This window comes from Dipodomys ordii, unplaced genomic scaffold (assembly GCF_000151885.1).
Source record: "Dipodomys ordii isolate 6190 unplaced genomic scaffold, Dord_2.0 Scaffold3, whole genome shotgun sequence".
NCBI classification, from domain to species: Eukaryota; Metazoa; Chordata; class Mammalia; order Rodentia; family Heteromyidae; genus Dipodomys; species Dipodomys ordii.
The window spans coordinates 3,151,964-3,159,400 of NW_012267219.1; positions in this window are offsets into that span (position 1 = coordinate 3,151,964).

The window sequence follows — 7,437 nt, forward strand, 5'->3', positions numbered from 1 at the left end:
CTTTCTTTCTTTCTTTCTTTCTTTCTTTCTTTCTTTCTTTCTTTCTTTCTTTCTTTCTTTCTTTCTTTCTCTTTCTTTCTTTTCTTTTTTTTGCTTGAACTCAGGGTCTGAGTTTCTGCATCCCTGAGCTTCTTTCATTCAAGGGTAGTGCTCTACCACTTGAGCCACAGTGCCACTCTGGCCTTTTCTATTTATGTGGTACTGATAGAAAAATCCTCTACCACTAAACCACATTCCCAGCCCTAAGCCACCTTTTCTGACTAATGAATACACAGTATGAAAATTTCATGCCCATAGGACACCATTTGCAATAATTATCCTTAATTTGTGGTTGGATTAAACTCTACTCTAAGGAGAAAGCAAGCTTAGGGGGTTTCACAACAACTGAAAAGCTCACTTGACCCCTTTCAAAAAGTTATCAAATATGCCTCACTTATATGGTAGTTACTGATGTATTTAAACTCCTCTACCTGGCTAAGGATTCCTTGACAATAGGAATAGCTCAGCCTCATTTTTGAAAGAAATCTCACTCTTTGCAAGGTCATACAAACTCAAGGTAGGAATAGACCCTTGTCAGTGTGAAACTAGTACAAATAGAATTATGGCAGATAATTGGGAGGTTACATGTTCTTACAATAAAAACAAAATTTTCTTCTTGCATTAAAAATATCTGTCTGTCACATAGGAGAGAGTCTTCTCAGATGCCTTTTTTTTCTCTTTTTTTCTTTTTTTTGTCAGTGGTGGGGCCTGGGTGCTGTCCCTGAACTCTTTTGCTCAAGGATAGTACTCTACCATTTTGAGCCACAGCTCCCTTTCTGGTTTTCTGGTAATTAATTGGAGATAAGTTTTCATGGCTTAGAACCATGATCCTCAGATGTCAGCTTCCTGAGTAACTAGGATTACAGGGGTGAGCCACTGGTACCCAGATTTCAGGGGGCATTTTGGATGGAAGCGTTTATAGTTTTAAAATTATTCACACAGAGCAAAAAGAATAATATTATTGTTGTTAGCTAAAATTTATTTATTATTTACCACAGCCCAAGTACTATTCTAAGCCGTTTACACTAATATCCTCAGGACTACCCCTACATTTAGAATAGGAAATTAGGGAGGCTAAGTGTCTCAAGATCAAGTAAAACAGTAGATTCAGAATCCATACCCTGAAAAAAAAAAAAAAGAATCCATACCCTGTCTGGCTCTGGAACTCTTTCCCTTATCACAGTGCTGGGTGATAGGAGAAATGTTTTGTGGTCTTTCCAGCTGTGTTTCCTTGTTTAGATGCTGTCTCTACATAGCTCAGGTTAAAGAGTCAAACTTTGGCTCCCTCTATGGCCAATTAAAACAGGGGTAGGTCTATCAGTGGTGTGTCCAATGGAATATTAGAATTTTTTCTTTAGAAAATTTGAACCAAGAACTTGCAATGAATTGATTTAAGGGTATATGTGAGGAAAAATGATAAATTGAAGGTCTTTGAATTTTTATTATTGGCTCACAGATAATATTCTTAAGATATTTTATTAAATACATAAGGATTTTTATTAAATTTATTTTTTATGTTATTAAAATTTTCTACTCACAGATAAGTTTTTACTTTTACCAGTAGTGAAAAATCAAAAAGGGACCATGGAGAAGGATAGGGAAAAAAAATCATAAAAGTTGCTGTGTTAAAGCGAAATATGTTAACAGAACAAAGGACAAAAGCTACATGATCATTTTAATAAATATGGGAAAAGCATTTGACAAAACCTCACATTTTTATGAGATAATTGTCAACAAATACCAAACCTTAAATCAGAGAGCTAGATAAGAGCTTCATAAAGACTTTTGTTAATTGCCTTCTGTGATAGAGTCTACAGCAAAAGAGCTAACTGTTGTGAAAGTTGAAATCTGATGTGTCATTCTGACATGCAGAGCTCTTACGGTGTGAGTTTGCCTATATTCAGTTCTCTGCTAGGAAGTCATTTGAATACTGTTATAGTAGAGGATATGAAGAAAAATCAGAAAGAACCCAAACAAGAAAATTATAATGAAAGAAAACTTGAGAACCTCTACTACTATAACTTTGTAAATATTTTTACACGTGACATCATGAAGTTTTGCTAGGAGACTTTCAGTAGTGGGTACTCTATTTTTTACCCTATGTGAATGATGGGAATTCAGAGTAGCAGCATTTATACAGCCTTATGAAACACGCCTGAGCAATATAGCATTTTAAACCAAGATATTTTAATGACCCAATTTGTTCAGACTGCTTGAGGATAAGAAGCTATTTCACAGGATTTGCTACTATTAATTTCTGCAGCCCCTAGCGTTACTTCATGGTGGGCAGGCAGGTGTTTTTAGAATTATACTAATAACAAAGGAAAACAACAGACATGCTCTTACTAGTCAAATTATAATTACAGACAATTAATGTCACATTTTAAATTAGAATAAAAGGTTAGCATAGTCTAAGATATTATAATTAATGTATTAAATGCAGATGCAATAATCTTAACTTCATTTAGCAATTACTCTTCTGCTTGCAGTAAATAATTTGCTAATGAATTCAGCATATACTTAACTGCGGTGAAATGAAAGTTATCATTGCTTGACTCCTGGTGTCTGGGAAGGAGAGAGTAGAAGCTCCATTTTAGAAGACCTCTGAAAAGAAGTTCATTTTCAAAAATGCCAAAGCTCAGGTTTATTATTATTCTCCTGGGGCACACACTTTGAAACGATATTTTCACACAAAGTAGAATCTGAAATTTGAATCCTGTCAGAGCCACAAAAATACTGGAAGTCCAGATCTCAGAGGGAATAACATTTAAATACTAAATGTCTATGTCCAAGGCAGAAATGACAAGAATAAAAATGGCCCCATTTCAAGGGAAATCTTTGTCATCTTTGTTTCACAAGCTGAGTTAAATTAGCATTTTTGTTCAGTTTGGCCTGAAAGAATCAAAAATAAATACAACAAGCAGCAAAGAATTTGAGGCTATAATGGCTCACCATTCCATTGAAGTCCTTTCTTTGCAAGGAAGCTAAGAATTTGTTATTTACAGGCTGTGGGACCATAAATGCTGGCCATCAATCAAACTGGATGATCAGCGCCGTGGGAAAAAAAATTCCCAAAGAGCTGACTGAGGTTTTCCAGTTGGCAACCAATTGTTTTAGTGTCACAGAGTCTTAGGATCATCAGTGTTGGTCATTTTCTGGAGTTCCACGTCTCTCTCTCTCCTCATCCCTCTTCCTCTCCCCCCCTGTGATATCAGTCTCTTCATATTCTGAAGACCCCTAACCCTGTGGAACTACCATATCCTCAATGAGTTAAATAAAAACAGCCCAAGTCTCTACATGATATATGTGTTAGAGCTGTCTACGAATGACTCTTTTCCTTACATTCTAAATACAAGGATGTGTATCCTGTGTACCTTCAAGTGATTATAAATAGAGGCCAAAATGTCACCCAGAAAAAAAAGTTTGGCAACAGGTCCAGATTGTCTTGCACAATGCTCTGCCAGGTGACCTTGCTTGTACCTGAAGTGTCTGGATAGTTGGCAAATCCCTGTAGGTTAATTACAGTGTATATCTTCAGAATTTCAGAGCAAGACTTTGCCAATCATTTGTAGATGGGATTTATTGATCAACTGATTGTGTGCTCGTCTTGGTACTTGAACTCAGGTCCCAGGCATTGTCCCTGAGCTCTTTTTTTTTGCTCAAGGCTAGTGATTTACCACTTGAACCACAGCTCCAGTTCAGGCTTTTTTTCCTGGTTAATTGGAGATAAGTCTTATAGACTTTCTTCCCGGCTAGAACTAGGATCCTCAGATGTCAGCTTTCTGAGTAGCTCAGATTAGAGGTGTGAGCCACCAGTGCTTGGCTCTTTCTATCCTTTTAGTATTGTGCAATGGAGATTAAGCTTCAACAAGAGCTTGTTGTGAGCAAATCAAACTAAAAGTTCAGCATGAATTCTATTTGATCTAAGCTAATGATGATGTCAGTGATGGTTAGCATTGGGTTGACATCCCTGATTTACCTGGCTGTTGCATGGAAGATGGGCCAGCTTTTAGTGTCACAGTCTTAGGATCATCACTGTTGGTCATTTTCTGGAGTTCTACATCTCCCTACCCCTGTCTCCCTCTCTCTTCCCCCCTTTTTCCCTACCTCTGTCTTCTCCTTCTCTTTTCTCCTCCCCTTCTCTTCCTTCTCCGCCTTTTCTCTTCTCTCTTCCTAATTAATTTTATTTAATCATGGGATGACCACTTGAATTCTCATGAATTCTAAAATTTTATATCTAGCTCTGACCCCTACACTCTATGTTTATCTAGCTATCTAGCTGCCCTTTTGGACAGTCATCTAAACTTCAGCTTTCAAAGAAATTTTTAGTTGCTCCTCAAACATGCCTCCATTGTTTGACAGCTCAGGAAATGACCCCAGTGTTCCTTGCTCACAGCCTCTTAATGCAGCAGCGACACCTGCCAGCACTTTGAAGTTGTTCTTTGCCAGTTCTTCTCTTCATTCTGCTGCTTGCACACCTGTCCCTTCCTCTCCTAGACCACTTCCCCCATAGCAGGAACATAATTGCTTCCTCCTACAGCCTGCTTACACATTGCAGCCAAGGTGTAAATGAAAAGGGTGAATTCAATCTTGCCATTCCCATGATTTTCTTATTGCTGTTCTCCCGAACTAAATATAAAAATCTACGTAAGGATGTCAGCACCTAGAACAGTACCTGACCCAGAGCATATCTTTCAAATGTATTTGTCAAGTAAAAGAAGGAAGAGAAGAATCAGTTGGCATGTTATTATGCTCAGAGCATTACACATCTTGTGATCAAACTCTTGCCAATAAAAAAGGTTATTTTCTTTTTTAGTTGCGTGCTGGGTAAGTGCTCCATTTCTTTACCTGGCTGCCAGAGAGAATTCCGCCCTTAATCTGCCTTGTTTCCACTCTTCTAAGGAAGAAGGATTTCTACCCCTAAGAGAGGAAAGTGGATTAGGTAATGAGAATGAGAGGGGGTGGGGATGGAGGGAGAGAGAATTAGAGACTTTCTAGAGAGCACACAGTAGCACAGATGCTTTTCAGAAGCATCTTCAGGATGGATTTCCCAAAATGAAATTGCTTGGTTAAGTGGTCTAGAAATTTCTAAGGCTCAAAGTGCTTTTAGGAGAAGTCACACCATTTAGCTGTCTCTATTTTCTACTTCAGAAATGTAAGTAGGTGTCCATCTGTTGTCAGTAGTTTTTACATTTTATAACTAAGGAAAAACACTTTGGAGAATGTAAGTAGTTGCACAAGTTCGTAAATGCTTTCTCTATCCAACTCTGAACAGTGTGTTTTCCTTTATCCAGCATTGGGACTGTGTGTTAGGAACCCCAGGAGATATGATTCTGTTGCCCTTTGACGTGGGTCCAGGAACCTTGGGGAATAGAAACAGGGACTGAGATGGGAGACTGTAGGTCTAGGCTTCAGCCAGGTGATGAGGGCCGCATGCAGCTTTTACTTACAAGACTCAGGAACATCCCTGACCACATTTCTCTGATCCGCTTTCAGCTGGCTTTCACATTCTCAAGGTTAACCTTGTCAGGCTTGATGATCAACAAGGTTACAATGAGTATTCACAGAAATTGGTAGAGAGGTTAACATCCATAGCCAATGAAGACACAGGCAGAAATGAGGACAGTGACAGTTACCAGTCCTGACAGAAGGGACAGGAGCCTAAACTCTATGAGGAAATGTTTGTAGCTCTCATCAGCATGGTGCTGCATATTGCAGATAATCCACACATTTTAAAACCACAGGATCTAGGTGTTCTGGAAATGACAATGACAACATAAGGGGAACTGTTGTCATGGTGGGAAGAGGATTCTGTGCTGCTTTTCACCATCAGTAAATCAGAAATCCTCTTGGAGAAGGCAAATTCTTATCTAAGTTGATTAGAGATAGGATTCAAATTCTTCCCAAGTCTTTATAGTGTCTGGGTACTTATGGCCAATTACTTATTTGGTAGGGAATGAGAAATGAGTTTCTGTTTTTTTTTTTTTTAATAAATGTAGTACTTTTTCTGTATTTTTGAAAAGTAATGTTACAAGATGCACTCATAGCTAGCAAAGGTCCACAAAAGAACACATACGTTCATTGTAGTCTAACTGAAAACAAAATTCCATTAATAAATATTTTAAATCTCTCTACCAGAAAAGTCCAGCTTTCAGAACACTGTCTAATCTTAAAATTCATGATGTGTGTGTGTGTGTGTGTGTGTGTGTGTGTGTGTGTGTGTGTGTGTGTGTGTGTGCTGATACTGGGCTTTGAACTCAGGGCCTCACATTCCCCCTTAGTTTTTTTCTCTCAAGGCTGGCATTCTATCATTTCAGCCATACTTTACTGCTGGCTTTTTGGAGATAAGAGTCTCATGAACTTTTCTGCCAGAACTGGCTTTGAACCTTGGTCTTCAGATCTCCACCTCCTGAATAGCTAGGATTACAGTGGTGAGCTACTGGTATTTGGCCCAGTTTTCTGGTTTTGTTTGTGTTTGTAGGTCAGAGGTGCTGATGTCCCCCCCCCCACTCATGCAGAGGTGCATTATTAATAGAATTACTAATAGAATTGAGTTTCCACAGACATTTTAGCCTCTGACTTTATTTTTTGCCTGGAAATGGTTAGGAGGATGACATGGTCTGAATGTCTGTAGCTTCCTAAAATTCGTAACTCGAAAATCTAATCATCAGTGATATTTTTAGGACATTAGGACTCCAGAGTGCTTCTCTCTTCCACCAGTAATGTCCTGAAATTTGTTGCATATTGGACATAACTTCAAATTGGAAATATTTGGAGTGAAGCACTTCCCAAAGCAACATATCACTCCTTCCTCAAGTCCTCTCTCCACACACAGATGTCTCTTGATGGTCATAGGTTTGAGGATCTTCTCTACCAAGTGAACTCTTACACTGACCTGCAGACACTATTGCTATCTAAAGACCTTAAAGAAGTAGAAACCATCTTGAAACTCAGCTGTCTGACCTCCGTATCCTTGTATGGTTATGTGTAAAATAAGACAGTATGAAGCCACTGACATCTTTTAGTTTAGTGATAGATGCTCAAGGAGTTTTTGTTCTATCTGAAATCTCAAGTATCCCACCTAAGGCTCCTGAAGAAAATCACTAACAATAAAGGAGGAGGTGCTCAGAGATTTCTGGAATGTTAAGAATAGCAGAAAAACTAATCGTTTAAATAGGGATACAGGGGATCCATTGCAACAATGAGATGTACAAGTCATTATGTCGAAAACGAACTTTACAACTTTGGTGGGGGGTGGGGAGGAGGATTGGGTGGGGGGCACGGGGGAAGGCTGGGAAGGAATGGGAAGGGGAAACAAAGGAGGAGGCTACAATGCTTGATAAGAAATGTACTCATTATCTTGTCCAAGTAATTGTAACCCCTCTGTACAGTATTTTC